At 44.2% G+C, this 24835-nt stretch overlaps 1 long non-coding RNA gene across 1 annotated transcript; it reads left to right on the top strand.

Annotated features, from left to right (window-relative positions):
- Positions 1 to 13763: 13763 nt before the first annotated feature.
- On the top strand, positions 13764 to 18710 carry LOC126913207 (uncharacterized). The gene is made up of 3 exons (XR_007707912.1): positions 13764 to 13903; positions 16890 to 17041; positions 18660 to 18710. It is a non-coding gene; the product is annotated as an uncharacterized LOC126913207 (long non-coding RNA).
- Positions 18711 to 24835: the final 6125 nt, after the last annotated feature.

Consider the following 24835-nt stretch of genomic DNA (forward strand, 5'->3'; position numbering starts at 1 on the left):
TCCACTGGCTGCACGAGGGCCAGGATTCCGCCCAACGTGTTTTAACTTCAGGCACCTCCATGAAGATGTCAGGAGGGATGTTTTAGTTCGGCAGCTTAAATGGAGGATATCTGCCACCCCGAGATGATGATCATCACGCAGCTGTAACGTGCTGCACAAACGTGGGCCTCCAGTCCTTGGGAATAACTGGAGCTGCTGCTTTCATTGTCGCTGTAGTTAGCGCATTGCGATACTGACTTTTTTTTTCCCCCCCACAAACAAAAGGCAGACTTGAGCACAACGTCGTAACCACCAACGCTTATTTTGATTAAACGTCAGTTTTGTTCTTTATTGTTAACAGCAGCTGCGCAGTGTCTTGTCCCAGGCTCTGTCAAAGGAGTATGTTTCGCCGTGGTGTTGTATTTATATTTGACATTTAACTGCTATTAAAAAGAGCTAGGGGGTCCAATTGCCCCAGCGCAGCTCCCATATACTTCAGCACCCGGCCTAAAAATGGAAATACGTACATTTTTAAGAAATCTGTGGATACTTTCAAAGAAGGAGCGTTTTAAGCCCGTGAATTACAACAACAATAGATTAATAAATGGCCACCTAATAAAGGGTAGCATAGGCATGTGTGAGCATGGTTTTTTAAAGCATCCAGCTGGGAATTTGTGTAATTTTAGAAACATGTTTTAATAGCCTGAGGATAACAACTCTTAGGTAACTGCTTTAAGCCACTGTTTTCTGTTGATGGTAGCACTTTCATAAGATAAATACCCGTTTCCTTTTGCTTAGTCTTATTGAATTGCACAAATGTATCTATTCACCATCTCAGCTTGTGTGCAAGTTAGCAGCAAAGCTATTTTAATGCAAAAGTGATAACATTTAATTAAAGCAACAAGTTATCACTAAAAGTAGCTTAAAAATTGCTATTACTGCCACATGGAGATGGTTTGATTGCTCAATTATTTTTTTTAAGGTGGTAAATTACTAGAAAAAATCGTTTAGAAAATTTATTTAAAAGATGGGGAAAATATAAAAACCAAAACCTGGAATCGTATCTGAGAAATATATTAATGCTTTTATTTAACACAGGACTTGGGTAGGGTAGTGGTTTATTATTATTATTATTATTATTTTTAATTTTTAATTATTTTGTTTTAAAAGATTGAATTAAACAATGCACTTTACAATTCTGCCCTGCTACCATGTCCTCAGTATCTGACACACGTTGCAGAAACGCAAGGACTGGCCAGCCTTTGTGGCTATTTTTTTTGCCATTCTAGGAGCTGATCTGTGTTTGTATGCTGGCACGTGTTTTCCAAATGGAGATGTTTCTGAAATAAATATTTGTTTTCTAATAGCTCTGTTGTTATTCTGTTATTTCCTTTGTCACCGTTCAAAAACGAGAGTACTGTAGCAGAACTTTCTTCCTGCCTTTGACATAAATTTGTTTAAACATTTATCTTTTGAATGTTGTTTGTATAGCTAGTAGTACTGGAATTTTTCCTTTTAAAGGGGAAGGAAAAGCATTCTATGTTCTAGTATTTCTTTTTGCATTAACTACATGTAAGGACATGTAAATTCTTTAGGACATCTTAATTGGGAACATTTAAATGCATTATAAATTTATATTTAAATATAAAACATTCAGTGTCTTTTGTGACTTGAGTGATGTGGTGATTTTTCAACACCATCATGTGCTTTGATTTTAGAAAAACGGCAGTGGTATTTTGATTCTTACTCCTTAGTTGTGAATAATACTATTTCCTGCTAGTTTTTCAAACAGGCTAAGCTCTGGTTTGCTAGTTTCATCTCATTGCTGTTGCCAATTTCACCTAATGGCAATAATTCTGTACTCAAGTAATTGCACTCAAACGCTGCGCTTTATCTCTGTGTAGATGTTATATTCTCATTTTATGGGATGATTTCTTGAAAGTTTTTAATTAATTAAATCATGTAACCATTTTTATCCTGTGTTTAAACCTGCCACTAAGGTTTCCTTATTTTTTTCCCTCTATCAAATATCCTATTCACTTTATAACTTACCCTGTATAATTACTCGTCAACTGTTTTTGTGATGTGCACATACGTAGTAAGTTGCTTTTGGTTGCCCCTTTTTTTTTTTTTTGGTAAAATAAAAATAACTCCAGTCATCTATACTATCAAATTGTGTAACGTGTAACTTCAGGATATTATGAGCTAGTATTAAGCAACCTGTTACTTATATGGGGTCATGAAATATGCTCTCTAGGAAGATGTGAAACTGTCCTAGGGAAAGAAAATCCTAATTTAAAGAAGGGTGCAGTTTTGTAAGCATTAAGAAAGTTTATACTCTTAAATCCTACTTTGTAACACTGCAATGCTTTGTGCCTGAGGTTCGTTTTTTTTTTTTTTTTGACATGTGATATGTTGCAGTTATTTTCGGTATGATATTTAAATGATAGAGGTACACAGCATTTGTGACGTGTCAAAATATAGGATATAGATACAGCCACTGTGTTCGGCGGTGACTGGAATAAAGCCGTGCGTGTTTCCTTGTAGCTGAAGGATCAGGATCAGTGGAGGTGTCACTGCAGAGGGTTTTTCCCCGTTGGATTTTACAGTGCTGCCCCAAACGTAAATGAGGATTTCCAGTCCCAAGCTGGTTCTCTCTGAGGAAGGCCCCAGTGCTCGAGGGAAGAGAGGAGGGCAGAGCCGGGGCACGGCTCGGGCCAGACAGACCTCTCGGCTCCTTGAGCTCCTCTCTGCTGCTCCGGCTGCTCGGTGCTGCCCTGGGATAAAACCTCAACACCTGGGATAAAAGGGATAAAACCTTCCCGGCCAGGATAACACCTCCCTGCTGGGACCCCGGCATCGCTGCTTGGAGATGTGCCCACCGCAGGCTGGGCTTCGTAAAAGGGGAGGGGGGGAAGAACAAAAAAAAGAAAAAAAGGAGGAAGAAAAAGGCGGAAAAGGGAAAAAAGGGAAAAAGAGAGGAGAAGTAAAAAAAAAAAAAAAAAAAGAAAGGGAAAAGTAAAAAAAGGGGGCAAGGAATAAAAAGGGGAAGAGGGACAAGAGGGGAAATGGGAAAAGGGGGGGGAAGAGGGAATAAAAGGGAGGAAAAAGGGAAAAGTGAGAAAAGAGGAAAAAAAGGGGAAAGGGAGAAAATAGGGAAAAAAGGGAGAAAGGGAGGGGAAAGGAAAAAAATGGGGGGAAAGGGAGAAAGGGGGAGAAGGGAGAAAAGAAGGATAAAAGGGGAAAAAAGGGGAGAGGAGAAAAGGGGAAAAAGGGGAAAGAAAAAAATGGAAAAAAAAATGGGAAAAGGGGAAAAAAGGGAGAAAGGGGAAAATGAGGAGAAAAAGGAAAAGAGGAAAAAGGAAAAAAATGGAAAAAAGGGAAAAAAAAACACAAGGGGGACGCACCAAAAAAGGGGACGAGGACGGCACCGGCAGGCAGCACCCCGGGTCGTGCCCCCCCCCGCCCCCCCCCAGCCCCTTCCCGGTGCCCGCGGCCCGGCCTTACCTGGTCCCGCCGCGCTCCGCCCCGCCCCGCCCCCCCCCGTGTCCCCGTGTGCCCCCCCCCCCCACGCGTGTGCCCGCGGCCCCCCGGGGGGGGGGGCAGGCAGGGAGCGCGGCCCCGCTCCCGTAACCCGTGGCAACCGCTGCCCGTGGCAACCGCGGGGGGGGGCGCGCGCCTCCGCGCGGGCACGGAGGGGGCGGAGACGCCGGGCCCCGCCCCGCGCCGCCGCGCCGCCAGGGGGCGCTGTGGGGCAGCGGGAGCGGCAAGGGCGGGGCGGGGCCGCGCGCTCAAAGCGCGCTCCCTGAACGCGGCGCTGCGCGGGGCCATGGGCTGCTGTGCTGCTGAGCCCCGCCGCGATCTGATCGGATTTTCTTATTTTTTTCCCTTTTTTCTTTTTTTTTCCCTTTTTTTCCCCTTTTTTCTCATTTTTTCCCTTTTTTCTTTTTTCTTTTTTTCTTTTTCCCTTTTTTCTTATATTGCCTCCTTTTTCCTTTTCTTTTCTTTTCTTTTCTTTTCTTTTTCCTTTCCTTTCCTTTCCTTTCCTTTCCTTTCCTTTCCTTTCCTTTCCTTTCCTTTCCTTTCCTTTCCTTTCCTTTCCTTTCCTTTCCTTTCCTTTCCTTTCCTTTCCTTTCCTTTCCTTTCCTTTTTCCTTTCTCTTTGTTATTATTTTTTATTATTTTGTTTTACATTTTATTTTATTTTGGTTTATTTTATTTTATTTTTTTTTATTATTTTATTTCATTATATTTTATTTTATTTTAATCTTATTTTACTTTATTTTACATTATTTTATTTTACTTTATATTATTTTATTTTGCTTTATTTTTCATACTTTTATTATTATTTCTGTGACGCGATCTAGCTGTTCCCGCTCCGGCAGGGGGCTTGGACTAGATGATCTTTCAAGGCCCCTTCCACTCCCTAACATTCTGTGAAATTTCTGTGAAATGTTATGTCATTTTTCCTATGTGTTTCACCATACCCTATTTCATTACTCATGCACGTATCTATTTACACACAGTACGGCATCATGTCGGGTCCCATTCCGACAGGAGCGGTTCTGGGGAGGCTGACATGGCACTGGGCACCCCCATGGCCTCCCGGAGGACAGAGCCTCCCCATGGCACCAGGGGGGGTCGGGGGCCTGGTGTCGCCGCGTTATGTAAGGCACAATCCCGCCCGAAAACGCACAATGAGTCGGGGAGGATTTGTGTAATTAATTGACCAGTCTTAACCTGTTATCGTGATGTAAGGAATTTGGAACTCATTAATTTGGGCCCTGACAGATTTCATATTAGAGCTGGCAAATATGGATTGAGCCTCTTATTCCTGCAGCAGCTGGAGTTTCCGTGACAGTGAGGATTAGTGAAGAAGACCTATTGCTGGAGTCAAGCTGCCTCTTTTGTAATCAGCAGCCCTGCTCGGCATTACAGGGGGAATGGGAAAGAGGAGGAAAATAAATAAAAAAAGTGAAAAAGAGAAATGTGCTTGTGTATGGAGCGGAGCATGGGAGGGAGAGGAGGGCGAGCGCTGGCAGTCCTGTGCTGGCCGGAGGCGATGGCAGGGGGCTGTGCTCCATTTGGGGCTCTCATCCTCCCATGGGAGGCCTGGCGTGAGGCCTGGGCTCTGTGCTGTGGTCTCTGCTGGCAGCCTGATCCTGGGCATGCGGTCCCCAGGCTTCCAGGAGGCACCGTTGTGTTTTTGCTGCAGACGGGTACCTGCTCCCAGGCCGACGCCACTTGATGGTGGCGCGGCGTTTTCCCTTTTCTGGTCATTTCTTGACTCGATGTTTTTCGGTGACCCCACTGTGGTCACTCAGGTCCGCCTGTGGGTCATTTCTGGATAACAGCGGGGGGAAAAGCACGAACAAGGAAGGGGGGGGACCGGCAGGAGAACCACAGCCATTCAAAGCAGTGGTGCCAGGTGCCAGCTGAGGACAGAAAGCAGCAAGCAGGGCTGTGAGGCCCAAATCCCCTGGACAGCCTCACCTGGGCCCCTTGGTGCTGTCTCCTGCCATCGTGCTGGGATGATCGGACTCAGCCACAGTTTGGGGTCGAGTGCTTGGTGCTGGGGACCTGCTCATGCCACGCTGTCCCCCAACGGGAGGGCGAGCTCACTCATTCATTGCGTGCAGCCACCAGACGATGGCCGGGCTGGGCCTTGGTCAGCCCAGTCTCTGCGTGTTTGTTCACGACCAGGAGTGGCCAAGCACGTGGCTTCTACAGCAGCTACAGACTTTTTGCTCTAATCCTCCTGTTAAAATGTTGATCAGGCAGAACTAATTTCCATGCTAAATTAAACGTGCTGGCGTGCTGGCGTATGTCCGAGCTTAGCATTGTTTAAAAGAACCAAACAAAGCATTTTAAAACTCATCTGGGTATTGTGATTATAAGTGTTTGTGCTTTGGCTGATTCTTTCCATGGGTATATTTTAAATATGCCACGGCGGTATAACTTGTCAGTGTCACCCATGATTTTGGTGCTTGCAAAATAAATAGTTAATATTCATTACTAGCAGCGTCTTCCCCTCCTCTATTGCTTGTAGGTAAGAGAACAGTCATCAGCTGAGATTGGTGGTTAGTCTGACCCTTACACTAAGTTTATTCTTTTATGGTTAGTCGCAGAGTAAAAACAGAGTACAGAAACAGAGTACAGAAAACTATCAACCAAATAACCCACCACAGTTACACCTTCTGAACAAAACCATCTTTGCTTTGGATATTTTGTACGTTATCCCAGTACAGAAGGCCTGGTTCAGTTTATGTGTAAATGCAAAATGGAAATTTCAGAGTAGAAATGGTTAAGAAATATCAATGGCTGGTTCAGCTGAAGTCAATGGAAAAAAAGCATTGTGCTTCTCACACTGAAGTTGAAAAAATCTTGTCTTCTGAATGCCATTCAGATTAAAAATGATATTCTTGTTTGAACCAATAGGTGGCCTTTGTGAATGTGTTATGGTTAGTTTTTTTTCCTGAAAGCAGAAAAATACCTGCTTTGAATTAAAGAACATTTTCAAACAGTAATTTCCAACTGCAATTAAAATGCATGTCTGTTTCTGAAAGACAATCAGTAGTGCGTGAAGTTCTAGATTTGTTTCCTACTATTCTAAAAATTCATGTTTTCGGTGTACCTATGTGTACTTTAAGTCCTGAGTCCTCAATGCATGATAATGGTTAATAATTATAGAACCATTTAGGTTGGAAAAGACCTCTAAGATCAATTGCTCTATGTGAGCAATACACACTAAAAAAGGTTTTCTGCCAGCAGCCATAGGTAGGTAAGGTCTCTTAAAAGCCTGGGTCAGGTGAGGATGTCAAACACTTGACCGTGAGGCCCTGAGTTCCTCACAACACCTCTCACTTGGGTCTGGACCCCCTGAGATATTTTAGCACCTCATTCCCTGCACTGGGTTTTCATGGATACATGACTATTTCTTGCTTTTGACTGCCGAATTCTGGCCTTTTGCTTTTGCCCCCATGAAGGCAGTGTGAGGCTGAGAGCCGGGCAGGTGCCCAGGGAAGGAAGCATCACTCTGTGCCTGAGGTCTTCTCTTGGTACTTGCTGGTGTCTCCCGTCCAAGAGCAGATTCAGTGGTTTTGTGGACCATGGATATTGCTTCGGCCGGTTCTTTGAGGTGAAGGCCATCAGGTGGTAACATACAACTTGGTCTTCACCCACCACTCTCACCATGAAACTGGGCTTTAATTCAGCTGGTGGGAATTTTGAGGTCTTAGCATGGGACAGGATTTCACCCACAAAATCCAGTGTTCCCATTTGTGTCTGTATTTGCTGCCTATGTTCATTTAAAGGCTCCATTATTTCATATTATGAGACTGAGGTACCCAAGGTGTCGGGAGAGCTATTCTCCAAGGCTGAATTTCGCATAGGGAGGCTGTCTATCCAGATATTGTTGCTTCGGCTCATCCTCTGAAGGAGACCATCACTCCCTTGACATGTCTCCCCTTGGGTGCCCCAACAGGAAAACAAATCTATGCATGTCCACCTTGGACAGCAGTACTTAGCCCCAAGAGAGTTCTTTGGTGGAAGAGTAAACTGTACATAGCAATAGGATGGCTTCCTATTATAAGGCAAAAAAAAAATCCTTATATGTGCTGTTTATATGAATCTTCTCCTTTATTTTTTTCCCCTCTGTAGAAGATCCACAGCTCTTGCTGTTTGTACAGGCCGAGGGCACTGGGAGGGGAGGTGGGGTGTGGCTGTCTGTCCATCCATCAAAATGCTGCAAACACAATCACACAAGAAAAGGGACTTCTGAAGCAAGTTTGACTTTTGGATGGTTTGAATTTTGTTAGGAAGTCAAAGCAACCCCTTGGCATCACAGCCTGCATATCAATGGCTGGATATAGGAAGTCACTAATTCTTCTGTGTTTATGATAAAGCTTTCCTGCCTGAATTCTCAAAGTCCCTTGCAATGAGGGATTAATTCAGCCTTGCGTGCCATAAACAGGATCTGCTATTTTACAGCTGGGGAAACTGAGGAATGGTGAGGTGACGTGTGGGGATGTCCGGGGGATCTGCTGCAGACAAGGGAGGAGCCGGGACCCTTCCTCTCCCCTGACGGCAGGGACCAAGTGCTGAGCTCCTCCCAAAAAATCTCGCCCTCACCACCAGCACGAAGCATTTGGAGGAGGTAGTGGCGGGGCCCTGGTTTTTGATGTTTGACTTGAAACACCTGAAAGGAATTTGCTTCACTCTGAACTCCGGCGCTGGGAAACCAAACTCCCCCAGACATCTGTTGCATCTGGAAACTTGGGCCTAATTATCCCTCAGGTTGCAGCATTCGGGACAGAGATTTATGCCCAGTTTGGAAAAAAAGGGGGTTACTTGTACTGCTCGCAATTAAAAAAATAAAATAAAAAACAGAGGTGAGAAGAAAGAGGCAATTAGGGCACCTTGTTTATGGTGGTTAAATAAGCTGCACTGACAGAATTTTCTCAGAGGGACCCATACAGCAGTGCCGCAGTCCTGTTAATGTTGGTGTTATCGTTGGAACTGGACTGAAGGAAGAAGGGCTGACACTGTCTGTAAAACTACAGTAAAACTTTTCAGTAAAACTACAGGACAGATTGATTTTGGCCTGCTCTTTCAGTCTTTACTCATCCATCCATGAGAACTTATTAAAATAATTTGGGACTGCTGGCAGGGGTAAGACTGTTTGTGTGAACTAAAGCTGCAAACCTGGGCTTTAACCTCACCATATAAAAGCTGTGTTCCCTGTTCTGCTGGTGCAGATCTCACACCTGGGGGATTTGTTTTGCCGATGGGAAGCACAACATGGCCTCCCATCCCACTGTAAAAGCAAGTCTCAGAAATTGACTCCAAACATTTAGAAATACATATATTTTTTTTCTAGATTGCAACAACCCATTTAATTAAAACCAAGATGAATCTTATAAGGTTCATATTTTGCTTTCATATTTTTCTTTTTATTTTCTCTGGGTGGTGACAGAGATGCTTCACCAGAAGGCCCTGCGAGCTTGCGCCCAGTTCTGTGTTGTTTGTACCAAGTGACGGTGACTTCTGAGCAGGAGGCGAAGACCGTGCCAAGGCCAGAGCATTGTGCTGTGCCTGGAGCTTTAGGGGCTCTTCCCTCCTGCCCCGCTTCTTGCTAATCACCACGGCTTCCTACAATGCATTTATCAGCCCGGGCCACTGCCTGTAAATAAGCAAGCTCTCGTCCTTTCCAAAAGCCCCAAGTACAATGTTATCTTTCCTCTTTCCCACAGAAGAGACACGTTAGGAAATGCCTTGGTTTAGTTTGTCCCTCCTTGTTCCTGGATGATGTTGGAGCCATTGTGAAAAGGCGAGGCTTGCATTTCCTTCTGAGGATGGCAAATTCATTGACATGTGGGATTGATGAGTTGGATGTGCGCTGATGTGCTGCATCCTGCTAGCAGATGAGATTTCTGCGCTTATGAGCCTACAAAGCGTTTTGCTGGGCTGTGAACCGAGTACTTGGGATTTCCCTGGGTGAAACCCAAGAAAGTGTAGGCCTGGCTGCTAAACTTAGTGAAAAATGGTTTGGGCAGTCAGTGCATGGCATCGGTGGTGATGTGCTTGCACTTGTGGCCATCACCCTTCACAGCACCTGGAATCTCTTTGGAGGCATTGCCCTACTTCCCAGCTGCAGTGTGGGGTGATAATGTGAGAAGGAGGCCCCAAAGATATGGATTCCCAAAGTGAAATGTAGATCCTAGAGGATATCCTCCACAGCTTTCCGCTTCTGTGTCCTTCCCAGACAGCAAGGAGGAGCCCAGGGTGTCGCTGTCCTCCACATCCCTGGACACCTCCACAGTTGTGGGTTGTGTTGGGGATGTGACCTGTGGCTGGGTCACCTGCTCCTGCTTGTCCCCTCCTTGCACTGCTTTGATGGTTTTTTTCGAGCAGCAGTTCCTCGGGGAGCAGTGCTGAGAGGCGGCACCATCCTGGGAGCCACTTGCCTGTTTCCACTGCTGGATCGTGTGGTGCTTTGCAGTTTTCCTGGGCGAGTTCCCTGGGGAGTTCAAGCTCCCCTCTTGCAGAGGCAGGTATTGACACAGTGCACGTGCAGAAACCCCACAGGCAGATAAAGGATTTTTCTTTCCTTGAGCCCCTGCTCCTCCTGCTACTGCGCGCAGCGCTGGCTGCGAGACAACAGCCACCTGCGGGCTGCAGCACCGAGGGGGAATATTAATCAGGCCTCCAAAGGGCTCACTGCTGCCTTCAGAGGGAAGGTTTCCTACAAAACTCCCAGGAGACTGGCAGAGAAAGCACTCCCACCGAGAGGAGCGGTGTCATCCCATCGCATTGTCCACGTGTCACCGCGTGGGGCTGATGCGCCGCTCTCTGCCGCTGCAGCTTGTGCTGCTGGATGTAATTTCCGTGGCTGAACATCTTTATTTCAGGTTTGGAATGAGGTAGTGACTAGTTTGCCTGTGCCTAACAGTTCCCTGATTGTGGTTTAGGTGGCAGTCTCCTTAATGTTAAGGTCAGTTATATGCTTGCTTTCCGTGTTTGTTTTTGTATCACAACATGTAAAAAAATAAAAAAATAAAATCTTCTGTGGCATATTTCCACCCCAGCTAAGGGGATGTGGCTGTGACAAGGAACCCAGAAATGCACCTCATTGAGTCATGGACACTTTGAGCCCTGCAGCTGAGAAGAGGAGAAGGCAGAGACAGAAAAACCCAATGCAGCCGATGGGGCTCATTGCTCCCAGGCGAGCTGGCGCCATGCTGCTTGTGGGGCTGATCCCGTGAGCTGCCAGGGATCCTCGTCCCAGCCCAGCAGCTGCCTGTGCAGAACCTGGCCTTTGCTGCTCTTATCTCCATGTTCAGGGAGACAACCCTTGATCAGAGGCAGGAGGCTGCGAGCTGGCTCTGTCAGCAGGTGCTCGCTGGGCAACGTGGGGGTGGCCAGCAGCTTGCCATGCCTTTTATTGCCCGTCCATCCATCCTGTACGCATTTATGTAGCTGAATAAGCTCAGCACTTTAAGAAGTTTGACTAATGTGTCTATTGCATCATCCAGACGTAACTTTTAATATGGAAGAGTGCTTTGTTTTTGTGTTTTCGAGCAATAAATCCCCGACAACCACATAAGGCACAGGGAGTTTTTGTTTCATTTTGTTTTCGGATTGAAACTGAGACGCTGGTGTACATGAGTTGGCCTGTTCTGAATCTTTGTCATCTTAGACAGCCCTGCTTATTGCCAGCTCATTTCACCAAGATCTATTTCAAATCAACTCATAAATTATTAATACTACACGTGTAGGTCAGAGCGACACTAACCCTGACAATCACACCCTAATATTCTCTCTTTAGCATCAGAAATAAGAAAGGAGATGTGAATAATCAATATTCAGCAACTGAGGTACATCTCATGCAGATATGCTATATGCACTTAGGAAAAAAAAAAGAAGAAAAAAAAAAAAAACAGAAAAAACACGGATCTTTGCAAAACCTGTCAGGCTGGCATTAATCTTGCATGATGAATAATGTGGCAATCTATGAATTTTTAACACCTTTAAAATGATGGAATCGTGGGATGTGATATCCAAAAGTAAATTTGTTCAAATTGGAGAATATTCTTGATCAAATGGAGATATTGAATAACGTGTATAAAAATATTTAAGCACCAATTTAAATTGCGCAGCAAGCAAGACGGTTCATATGGGTTTGTGGCTGGGAGCAGCTTTCCGTCACAAATAATTCGCCTGAAGAATTTGGGGCTGAATTGGGAGCAATCCCGAGAAGGGACCTGACTCTGGAGGCCCTGGGCATCTGCTCCTGCACGGGGGATGCACCAGAAGGGGCAGGAGCTGAATTTCGCCTGGCGTTTGCAGCGGGGCTGAACCCCAGGGGTGCTGTGCACACAGGGCTCCTCTCCACCCCCAGGCACTCAGTGCAGGGCAGGATCAGGCCCTCGTGCAACTGATGCAGCCCTGTGGGTGGGGGAGAATTTGGGGTTTTAGGCTGGAAAAATGAACTGCTAACGTGTGGGAAATAATGGGCTGGATGCTGTCCTGCCTGAAGTCGGTATGAATTTGCTGTTGACATTCCTGGGGACGGGATCAGACTTTACATTTGAAGTCACATCCCTCTGAGGTTTCCTGACAAACACTAATGCAAAATGTTTCATTTAGGAACCGTCAAAAAGGAATTACTAACCTTTTATGCTTATTAAAATTGCTGTGTGCTTTCCTGGAAAGGGACTGGATAGCAGCTGGACATTTTAATTTTCACTCTATGCAAAATAAAACTGACAGTAGAGAACTTTACCTATTTTTTAAATCCTTCTAATGAAAGCATTTTATTTTGTTTTTATTGAACAGAAAATAAAATGTGTTTGTTTCCCCAGATTTGAGTAGAATTAACGTGTATCTGATTGTTAATATTTGATCCTTCTTTAATTATTTATGATATCAAGGAATGAATCTGTCAAGTAAATAATGAAATGCGTACATGCAGCATATGTAATTAGGTTAGGTGCATAAATCCAAAGTGTTCACTTTATAGTTGTCAGTGCAAAATTTATTAATAATGAGAAATGCTAAGTGAAGAAAATCCCTAACAGTCTACTCATTAGTGTAGGTTAGAGCAGTCGCCGAGAAGGAAAGTTACCATTGCTCCCTCTCTGCATTTCATCACTTAAGGGTGTTAGTAAATCGCTACCCGTTCTCCTCGTCACCACTTTATCTGTAATAAGAGGAGTCTTTAAGTTGCTCTGGGAAGGTGTGCTGGGTGTCAGGCTGCAAACAGACGGCTCTCAGCATGGAGCTCTTCAGCAGCTGCATGTCATTTCAAGCCAATGCATGGCCCAGCTCTCGCTTCCCTTGGGACACGGGAGCTCTTTTGGTGTGATCATGAACCCTCCTGAGCTGCCCAAGGTGGGTGGCCACAGCCAGGAGCTGCCTGGAGTCAGGACTGCACAAGCCAAACCGCTGGATTTGGCAACCGGGCAGTGGCCCACGTTGCCCTCCCCGCTCCTCGCTTGCCATCAAGTTGTTCCTGGTTTCTGCAGATTAAGGAGGAAAAAAAAAAAAAAAGTCCTTGTTAATAAAAAACAAAGCAAAATTAATCTGTGAGTTTGTGCCTCTGGGACCTCGGGGGGATGCGTGAGATAGATGAAACACCTGTTTGAGAGAGAGAACTGCCATTGTGGGACCATGAAGAACATTCCTCAGTCCCAAAAGGTATTTTTGAGAGCTCCCACTCCAAAAGAAGATTCGATTGCTAAATGCATATTTAAAACAATATTTCAAGATCATTTTGAAGCTTATCATTAGCACGAGCTCTTCACAGGCTAATTCCCTACATCCAAAGACAGGCATTCACCCCATCTTGCTTTAGCTGTTGAAAATTAGGTATCTCATCTGAATTAGTCATCTGGGCTCCCTGCACAGCCATTGAGACCCATGCTGTGCTAAAGCTTGTGCTTGAGGCTAAGCCTAAGACACGGGAGGTGAATCACCCTCCAGAGACACCCAGGATCTCCTTGGGCTGCAGAAAGCTCAGGCCGGAAGCCCAGCTCTTGGGCTGCTCCAGGAGAGGAGCTGAATGCCACGCTGCAAATCTGTGCTGGACCCAAATTCCATGGGGAGATGAGAGGGGAGGGCGTCATACTGTGGCCCTGAGTTAGCCGGAGCTCTTGGGGACCGACCACACAGCCACAGCAAAGTGCTTATGCTTGCTGTGCCTCATTTTATTTATTTTTTTTCCCAAAGCATTAAAATAAGGAGGACAAGGCTTGCTGATCAGCAGAAGCTGGCCTCAGTCTGGACTGTCAACGAAAGCCCCCAACCCGAAGCTGCTCTCCTATATCCCTCCCTTCTTCTGCTGGCCTCAGCATCCATGCAGCTCTGCAGGCAGCTGCTCTGAGAGCTGATTTGGCTGAGCGCACGTCTTCAGGGGGTGTCACAGGGTAAGTTCGCATTTTTAGAGCTCTAGCTGACCATGCAGCCCCGCCACCACTTAGTGCTGGCCCAAGGGAGAAGGTGGTAAGGGAAGGTAGGGCTTGCCAGCGTCGCGGGCTGGGAGGGTCGCTGCTGTTGGTAGCCCTGCAAAATTAAGTGGGTTGTGAAATCGAGCCATGAACGAGAGGATACTGACAGCCCTTCATTACAGTTTGCATCACACTGTTAGATTTTAATCACAACGTTTGGGATCAGAATCACAAATCCTCTTATCTGCCGTAAGAGCTTCTTTTGAGCTGAACATTTTTATGCCCCATGTAAGACGCAACAATATTCATCTCTGCTAGTCAAGCTTAGAAATGCATTAAACTGCCCAACCAGAAAATCGGGAACAGGCATTTAGCGATGCAAAATGGTCATTCTGCAACCTAATGCCTAGGGGACAGATCAGTCATCACAGCCTCCCACTTCTGCCTGAAAAGACCAATTAGGTGACTCTGCCTATTCAACTATCAATACAGGATTGCTCCCAACAGGATATTCCCCTGTGCTTTCCCCAGTCTAATTTTAAATTACTCAAGTGCCAAGACTTCTATCGCTTCCCTGGGGTGACCATTACACAATTGAAGGCCTCACGGTGAGGAAATGTTTCCTGATATTCTGTCACAATTTTCCTATGCTCAGCCTCATCCCATTTTGTCTAGTTACACATTCTTGAGCAGCTCTGACTTCTTTGATGGCCACGGTGCTGCAAAATATAATGACAGCTAACGCATTCTATTTTATTTTATTCTATTTTTTTGCATAATCATTCTGTTAGGCATTAGACACAGGAAAAGTCAGTCATCTCCACTGCTGGTATCAGCGTTGATGCTGTTCCAGCACTGAGGTGCCCTGATCACCCAGCACCAAACAAAGCTTCTGGGAGAGGAACTGCTGCCTGCGCACATCCTTTGAGGAAGGATGACAGAGGCTAAACAAAGGGAGGTTGAGAAAGAAAACAATCAACCCAAGGTGTTACATACCACCATGGAAAGAGGAATCTGCTACTCACATTCACTAATAATGAATAATTAGGATGAAACTGCTCATGGGAAAAGCTTACGGCTTGGTCTGTAGGCTTTGGCAGGCAGGTAAATGATGGAGCCTGGAGGGCTGTGTCTGGCAGGGGCAAGAGGCAGCAAGAGGCAGCTCTTAGGTACCCTTGCGCAAGGGAATTGGACCTGGCCACATGCTGTGCAGCAGGAGGGTACTTGTCTCCAAACATCTTGGGCAGAGGAACGGCAGGTCTCCTCCTCACCAGTCTTTTCACGCTCAGCAAAAGGGCAGCAAGGTGATGCTGCTGCTCCTTTCATCTGAATCAATGCCACCCTGCATTTTGGGTCCCATGTGTTCAGGATGAGCTTCCTCAAGGTCATCGCAGGACCTCTCAGCCTGCTTGAGGTCACATTTCTTTCGGATTTTTTCCCCCCCCACAGTGAGTGTCATATAGCCAAACCCTTCATCTGTTTTATCAGACAAGCAGAACTGGGAGTCTGATATCTTTTAAAAAAAGATACAGCTCTCTGATTAACTGAAGAGTAATAGCATGAAATTCTAGTCTCCAATAAGTAACATATTGATGCTTATGTCTAATTTAATCAGCATCAGGGGGGACGGGGGTGCCCATTCCTTCACCATCAGTTATGCAGCAGTTCAAGGTGATAAATCCTATCTGCGGAATGATATTCCGTCGACATTTCTATAATATTAATTAGATCACCATGTCAGGCTGTAGGAAATTTGCTTAACATTCATTAGAAATTTCTTATAGATAGATGGGCATCCCTCCCTCCCTCTCCCCCCGCTTTCTTTCTCCCCTGATTGACAGAGGAGGTCAAGCTGGAGACAGCCCCCTCCCTCCCTGAGCCTGAAAAGCCGGGTCACCGGACTCCATAATGCATGGGGAGCGGGAGGGGAGGATCATGCCTCCAAGAGATATCCTATTAAATTGGACAAAAGCTCGTCTGCCTCCAGGCCCCGTCATTGCCAGCTCTCCTCGGCCTGCAGCCGGCACGCAGGATGCGGGCGAGCGCACGCTGCACGAGCCATTTGCATTACCCTGCAGTCATTTTTATACGCGGAGGTAATGAAGTTGTCAGCGGAGCCCCGAGTGTGGCAGAGCCTGATATTCAAATAGACCTGCCAGCTCTCCCCCTCCCTCCCCGCCGCCCCCCTCGCTCCCCCAGCCCCGCAGCTGATCTACTGACTCCCTGGATTACTGCTTGGCTGGCTCCCCAGCTCCTGCTGCGCTTGCACTCTTGCCCCTGTCAAGTGCTTTTGTTTCCAAGCCGGGGAGCATGCAGCTGAGGCTGCTGCACGCCCACCCGTGCCCACATATACACAGGTATCACAGGAGTCGTGAGCAGTGAGCAACCCGGGTGGCCATGCTTTGCCCACACTGGATTTGCAAGGAAAGCCCCCCAAAACATCATTCTCAGCCCAGGCTGAGAGCCCACAGCATTTTGTCATAGTCTTAAGGAAGAGGAGGGCTTTGGCTTTAGGTAGATTTACTAGGTGAGGAAGGTTCGTGTTTTGCATGTGCTGTGCCCTGCTGCTGAGCGCACGGCTGGGAGGGAGGCAGCAGCTGAGTGGTGCTCACCGGTGGCAAGGGGCATCACTGACATACTCCATCCTCATAAAAGAAACCGCAGGATCATAAATAACAAGGCAGGTCAGACTGGCCTTCAGTAATTTTTAAGTCAATTTTTGAAAAGAAAAAAAGAAAAAAGAAAAAAAGAAAAATTCCCTGTGGCAAAGCTGCCTGGTAAGCAAAAGATCTGATTCAACCCCATTAGCCTTGGAAACTAGTTTTTACTAAATATGGGGCTAGGCTGTCAGCTGGTGTTAATTGGCATAAACCCACTGAAGTCAATGGAATGACAGTGATTTATACCAGGCTGAAGACTGGAGGGTGGATATTTAAAAGGAGAGCTGTCTTTTTTCTGCTTTCAGTAACTGGATCCACTTGTGGTTGCAACACCATAGGAGCAAATGATGGCTTTTCGACTGGAAGAGCAGATGTCATTAGGTAGCTGGGCGTCTGCAAGTTCTCCAATGTGTGCAGTGAAACTGATGGCCACTTAAAAATAAAAATCATCACCTGGGTAAGTATTTAGCCGCCACAATTTTCACATTTTTGGATCACCGACTCATTCATTATTTGCAGAAAAGGATACCTTCTGTGCTTTTATGAAAATGATCAATGATCCTTTAGCACAGAAGGCCCGCGGGATTAATTTATTTTGTAAGCAGCATGTTAAAAAGACTGGCTCAAGCATTTTTTAAAAACTTGCAGGAGGGTCAGAAACACACAGGTTACAGCCGCAGCTTTTTTTGGCCTTTGTTCTTACAATGAGATTTTGAAAGATCCCCTAGAACCCAGCAAGCTATGGATTTTTATGACATGATGCATCATTGTGCCACTGGAATCTATATGCCTTCAGGAGGTCCTTTTTGAGCAAACTGAAATTTATTTAAGAAAGTGAAATTTGTGTCTACACTACAACAAGTCTACAACTATTTTTAGTATACAGGGCCACTCTAAATGCACCAACCTGCAGATTAAAGGCTTCCCGAGTATAAATTGGCACGATGCACTGTAAATGATTCACAAATGGAGGAGTCCCTAAGTGTGCATTGACTCGCTACACCATAACATCTCCTACAGAGATTTTACTGCACTGTATGCCAATGATCCATGGATTAAGGACTCCCTAAGTGCACATTGACACGATAGACTGGAGCTGTTTTGGTCTATTGTGTCAATGATCCGGGGATAATGACGGTGTCTTGTGCAGATCCACTGAGACCGGAGTTGTTGTGGTTCCTAGTGGAAGAACCCAAATTGGTCCACTTCAGGCATATTTACCTTTCTGGGTGCTGCAGGAACATGGACACTCTTCTCATCCTTTCTACCAATTGAGGAATGTCTTCAACAGTGCCCTTCTGTAGAATGGACAGCTTATATTTGTGTATGCACATGCATATACAGATCTGTATAAAGAAACTGGATAAATACACATTTATATTTCTCCATACAATGTTCACAAAACAGCAGGATGTCACACCAAAGTTTTGCCACTGTCATCTAGGGTGCCAAGAGTCAAAGTGAGGAAAAGTCATTCCAGATAGAGATCAACTTCTTATGCAAGAGAGAAAAACTCTCTGTCGTACAGAGCAGGATAGGAAGGGATGAAGAGCGGGATGAGAAGGGATGCAGACCCAAGCCATAATAATGCCTATTTATTCTGTGACTTCCATCTCCAAAAATACCTCTCCAATATTTGTAAACCTCCTCTTGAACAGGTGAGGAAACTGGGACAAAAAGAGCTGAAATGATTTGGTAAACCCATGACCAATGTGCAGCTAGGACAGAACACATACTTTTCTAATATGTCTCAACCCTTACAGCAATGGTTTAACAGGTTTAGGATAAGTAGTTCCTGTGCCACAGCCATGAAGACCATGCAGAAGAAGACTGGAATGCCTTCAGAAACAGGTAAGAAGTCAGTGTTGGTGTTTATCCTCCAGAAAGGGTCTCTTGCTTGCAGCAGCCTTGGTCCTTACACAGGCTTTAGAATTGCAAGGACTGGAGAAAAGATGACAAAAAAAACATGTTGTAAATGCAACTCCAGGAGAGGCACAGTCAAAGAAAAAATCAATAGTCTGAAGGTAGAAAAAGGTCCTTTCAGGGCCATGCTATCTATTTACTCTGCTTGGCAGGTTCTACCTGATCCCATCCAGACAGCAGAACCCCTGCACAGACAGGTAAAAGGAGTCTGATGCTTAAACCACACTTCGTTAGAAATTTCCCTTCTGACTGCTAAAGCAGATGTTTCAGAGAAGATTTCTGAGTTGGCGTTGCATCTTAAATCATGGACTTGTTTCTTTTCTGAAAGAAGGAATGATGCAGAAGACTGACAGAAAAAGGCCAGGAGAAACACAGTGCACAAGATGGAAGCAGGAGCAGAAAATGAAAAAGGAGCAAGTCTGGAAGATGGCAGCTGCTGCAGTTACAGTGAATGTTGTTTCTGTAGAAAGAAATAGGGGTCCAATTTCACTGTAGAGGAGTAGCTTTAGTGAACTGCAAGAAAGACAACCTTTATGTCCTAGTGGAACATTACTTCTGTGTTATATAATTTCTCTTAATTTTCCTGAGTTTCTGCAAGAGTTAAGCTGATTTCTATATTAGGATGAAATTAGAGGGGGTATAGTACAAAATTAAATGGGTTGAAGTGGGCACAGGACAGGATTATAAACATCAGCGAATGCATCTAGGATTAGAGTGAGCAGGTTGATGAGCTGTTTACAGAGAATAAAGTAAGGGTGTTTTGTGGACGAAGGAGAAATAAGCGCTACTGATGTTTGCTCTGAGTAATAAAATTTGAATGATCTTCAAACAAACACTCATGAGATGTCTGCACATCTAGAAACACAACTTGTGGATCAAGCTTTTTAATGTTTCAGTTGGCCTGGCCACTGAAGTGGCCTGAAGCTGTGTCTGAAGTCACTAGAACATACCAGGTTCAACATAAATTTCTAAAATTGAGCCTCAGCTAACAACTGCCAAAGAAAATTACCCATATGTGTGCAACACCATCTTTTTTTCCAGCTGTGGTCATTCACTTCTCACTTTTCCTGTAAGAGGAGGACCTATGGAAAGTAATAGTGTAACAACAACTGCTAAGTGCAGAGCACTAGTAAATGTTAATGCATTTAGAGTGGGCCAGATCATTTTTATCATTGCAGGTAGATTTGTCTTTAGAGTGGGAAAATATGTTGGGAGCTTGATTTTTTTTAATAAATAAAGATGATACCGAAGGTTCCAAGAGATGAGTGGAAAAGAAAACATAAAATTTTAAATAGAGATTTAAAATTGGAGGCCCATCAGCCTCCTCAGAGCTGTCTCAGAAGACACTCATAATACTCTGAGTATGTTTAATTGAAAAGGAGAGAAAGTCTTTGACTGCAATTACAACTTATATTAATACATTACACATTGACAATTGGACCCTATGGTGAAAGGCTGTTTAAAGTTGCAATATATTGGCTTCTCAGGTCCACTGAAGTTCATTATAAAAATTCCATTAGAATATACTATTTTCTAAAAAGTTTAAACTCCTTGACTTCTGACAGTCAAGAGAAAAGATGCGTATTAAGAATATTAGGAGCATTTTCATTTTCTGCGTAGTTTTACCTTCATAGGCAGAAAAGTCTGACCTCATTTTATCTTTGGAGGTAAAATGCGTGCTACTGAGATCCAAAGAAAACTAAGGAAGATCCAGAGATCATCAACAATATTCAGGAACTTAAATCCAAAATAGCCATTTCTACTTATATTCCTGGAATGACAAAATTCATAAAGTTTGCAATTTTATTGGAGGATATCACCTTATTTATAGTGCACATAACACTACTTTAATCACGTTCAAAAGGATCAGTAATGTCTAATCAATTGCCATATTTCTTAATGCATGAGGTAAGAGTATTCCCTTCCCAGGATTTCACTAATTGATTTTCAAGAGTGATCTGATCCAGCCTGCCCATTCCTAGAAGAGAGCTGGGGATGTTCAGCCTGGAGAACAGAAGGCTCCGGGAAGACCTCATTGTGGCCTTTCAATACTTAGAAGGGTCTTATAAAAAGGATAGAGAGGGACTCTTTACTAGGGTAGATAGTGATAGGACAAGGGGGAATGGTCTTAAACTAAAAGAGGATAGATTTAGATTAGACTTTAGGAGGAAATTCTTCACTCAGAGGGTGGTAAGGCTCTGGAACAGGTTGCCCAGAGAAGCTGTGGATGCCCCATCCCTGGAGGTGTTCAAGGCCAGGTTGGATGGGGCCCTGGGCAACCTGATCTAGTGGGTGGCATCCCTGACCATGGCAGGGGGTTGGAGTTAGATGGTCTTTAAGGTCCCTTCCAACCCTAGCCATTCTATGACTCTATGAAGTGGGAAGTGTTCCAAAATGGGAAAAAATCATTGGAAAAGCTCTTCACAAAATCTGTCTTTGGCTGCTTCACAATATGCCTCCAAACAAATGTTTAGGTCAGACCATCTCAGCTGACTATTAAAGATGATGCTGGTGTTCAGGGATCCCAAATATCAGAACTGATGTCCTTGTTGCATTTAGGTAGAAATTACTCAACCCAACTCCGTATGAGACAATCTTTATTACTACTGCAAACATCCCCAGCACATTCCGTACGCATATATACTATGAGTTCACCCTATCTTGATAATTTTGAAGACTGTTACTGCTCAAGAACTTCCCTCCCACAAATCTTAGCACCATTTTTAGCCCACAGCCCTTTTCACTCCTTCACTCATAAGCATGTGCATCATGAAATTGAAATATGAAAGAAAAAGCACATATACACCAAACACTGAAAAGCTTTGCGGCCTTTCACCACTGCTAAGAGGAAGGGAAGTATCCCCAAGTGTTAAGCCACAGTTAGTTAAAATGGATGCTCCAGGAAGGTATCTAGGCTCATTTTGAAGACAAAAATAGGCAAGAACTCCTCCACTGCCCACAGTGTTTACATCTTAAAAAGTAATTATGCAATCATTTTGATAAGCTAACCAGATCAAGCCACTTACATGTCTTGCTCTAAGGCATTTTTGCCAGTCCCTAGTGTATATAGAAATGTACTAAAGATCTGACCCAAGCTGCCTGAAATCCAAGGAGTCACTATTATTAAGTTCAGTAAGGCTGCGGTGAGGCACAAAAAAAATCTTTTTTTTTTTTTTTTTTTCTGTTAAGGAAGATGAAGAGAATGGTTAGCATGAAGACACAGCTCTAAATTTCTACCTTCTCCCCAGACATCTGAGGTTTTTTAAATGTTTATTTATTTATTTGTTTGTTTGTTTATTTGTTGAGCTGTGCAGAGTTATCTGCGCTATGCCTACATAAGCACACAGTGCTGCCCAATAGAAGCAGATGTGCAGAGTAAAATAGTCAGTGCTGAGGACCTGACATGTACTCTTCATGCACTTTTGGGTTGTACTTGAGATTAGCATATAAATATAATTTTACAATGAATTCCTGAGGAGGTTCCTAGCTACACCAGTCAGTTTGGGGAGAATACTGTGGGTTTTTTTTGCCATGTTAGTAGGAAATGATGCAATAGTATAAAACCTAACATGGATCTGATGTGGCCCATATAGGATTTGAGAAGCAGGATACATATATATGATCTCCCCTTCCTGAGAAATGAAGAGAAAAGGAAAAGTATCATTTCATTTTGGCAGTCAGGATCTAACTGTATCTGAGAGAGAATCAGGGCAGGAAAGGATCTGAGGCTTACTTTTCCTCAGAAGTGGGGAAGGAAAGGAAAGCATGAAATCTATAGCTACCTCAGAAGTGCTTTTTTCAGCTGGTGAGACCCACTTTTTGGTGGGTATCTGAAGAAGAGCGGAGCCCTGAAGAGCTCCAATGGACTGAGTTATGTGATGTCTTCCAGGCTAACACTGCACGAGATGTGTCTGAAGATAGGTGGGGTGAAGTTCAGTTATCCACACAGGGGTGTCTAGTACCATTGGAGATGTCCTTGGCCACTCGAGGGGGCTGTTCTGGCTGCCTGGGGGACCCAGGCCTTTCTGGAGTGGTAGATGAAGGCTAGCATAGCTGCCCAAGGGCATCTCAGGTGGCATCAGCCCCTTTGTCTGGGTGACAGAATCAATTCCATAAAAACTGCACATCTTGCTGCAAACCTGGTGCTTTGCATATGCAATTTATAGCTGTTCTAAGAACCTTTAATGCCTGTGCACATGCTTGAGATAAATATACTCTGAGAAAAAAAAAAATCCTTCTTTTCCTTTTTTTACACTTCCAGATTTCTGACATTTGCACTCCTAGCATTTAATTTTGAGGTGAAGGGAACCTGGCTTCTTTACACAGACAGAAAGTACACTAAAATTCTCCCTTATGAAAGATCTTTCAAACATTATTTGAACAATTTTTGTCCATTTGACCATCTGAGTAATTACTTTAGAATGTCTTTTCCTGCATTTCTTTGCTAGCAGTCAGACCTCTGTAGTAAAATATTATGCTCAAAATATATTTTAGAAGAAAGGTATATAATCCTATTAATGGATTTCTTTAAATTCTCTATACGTGTTTTGCAATGAAATAAGCATATCCATAGCAATTTTTAAAGTTCTGCTTCAGGATTTATGCACTCTTAATGGACGGAGATTATTTCTTTGGATAATATAAATATCCCAGAGATTTAATGAAGCCATAAAGACATTCATTAGACTTCTGTAATTAGAGTTATAGTTACAAAACCTTCAGTGTGCTAAATATACCTGCAATATTTCATTGTTTCAAGTTTTCAGTAAACAGCTTTCATCCAGGGAAGAACTCAGAGCTGTGAGGATGAAACTCATCTCCAACTTGGCAAGAGGGTACCCAACATCACCTCACCTCAAACTGGGCAAAAAACCTGTGAAAGTACATTTATGGATAAATTGCTCCCCCAGGCCACCTGCAGTTTGCTGAAATCCTCTCTTGGGGAACTGCCATGCAGCCTGCTTCAATAAATGTCGTCTGCAACTTGCAGCAAAGCCTGAAGACAGATTCCTTCTTTCTTGGTGAGATGTGTACTTGATGTCAGATCAGGACCACAGATGTGTTTTGGAAATCACTTGGAAGCTTTGCACAACCATATTTGTAAATGTTGGGATGAAATTTGGCCCTAACTTCTCACTGGAACTAGGGAAAGGTCATAAATTTTTAATGGATGTTGTAAGTCAAGCCATTTCTGGATTTGTGTAGGCCATTGTACTCCCATGCAAATGTTTTGTCTGTTTTCTATGCAGAGAACAGCAATGACATGGAGCCCAGTGGTGACGTCTCAGAATCCAATCAGAAAACCTGCATAAAGATGAAAGGTCTTACCAACAAGAACTGAGCTTGCTAAACTACACCTTTCAATGAATTCGGACAAAACTGAAAAATGTTGTTGATATCAGATCCTTAGGCTGATTACTGAAGCGTTCGATTTTTCAGCATGTCAATTCATCACTGTCTACCTGGTTATATTTAACACTTTCTCCTGTTTCCATCCTGTCTGCTGAGATAGGCAATCTCTGTCACATGGTATCTGCTTCACCAGAAGGTCAATAGACCATTGTGGAAGCCCATGAGTCCTGTTCCCAAGCCGTCCTGATTCTCTCCATGACATTGCTGGAGGCAGATGGAGCTTCCACGTCTTGTGGCATCTAAAATACTAATAAGATTAGAACTTCCATCCTTCAAGCAGTTCAGTGTGTCCTTTTTGGTGCTTTGCAATTATGCAGCCAGTCACTGGAACACAAAACCTTCATACTGATGGTCAGTGCCCTGTGCTGGTGTTACCAAAATGTTGTATTAATTACAATGGTGTTTATTTTCTTCAAGAAAATGCTACTTTTCATTTTAAGCCAGCCATAGATTCAAAGTTTCTGTGTTAGATATTAAGCTTTGAGCCCGGGAGCTGAGAGGTTTGGGATGTTTGTGTTTGGATACAGCTCATCTATTCCAGCCAAATTATGCAAAATGTATATATGGAAATAGTGGCTCACAACTTCCATCTGCACTGGCCTGTTTTTGGGGATAGCTGGGAGTAGTCCTTAGACTTCCCTAACTCTGGCCTGTCTGGGGCTACCTGTGGTACCACAGCTGCGTTGTGGGACTGAAGAAAATCGAACTACCTTCTTTTCCTTTGCTATCTCATCGTCAGTGAGGAATCAGACCTGCTGCACAACCTGTTAGTTTGCCTCCTTGTTTCTGTCAGGTTATCCTTCATTATGTACTTGGATCCTCGCCTTCTTGTTTCTGGCAGATTATCCTTGATTAGGTACTTGTATCCTGGGCACGTATACATACACACATGTAAAGCTTTAAAAATAGGCATATA

Source organism: Cygnus atratus, chromosome 2 (assembly GCF_013377495.2).
Source record: "Cygnus atratus isolate AKBS03 ecotype Queensland, Australia chromosome 2, CAtr_DNAZoo_HiC_assembly, whole genome shotgun sequence".
Lineage (NCBI taxonomy): Eukaryota > Metazoa > Chordata > Aves > Anseriformes > Anatidae > Cygnus > Cygnus atratus.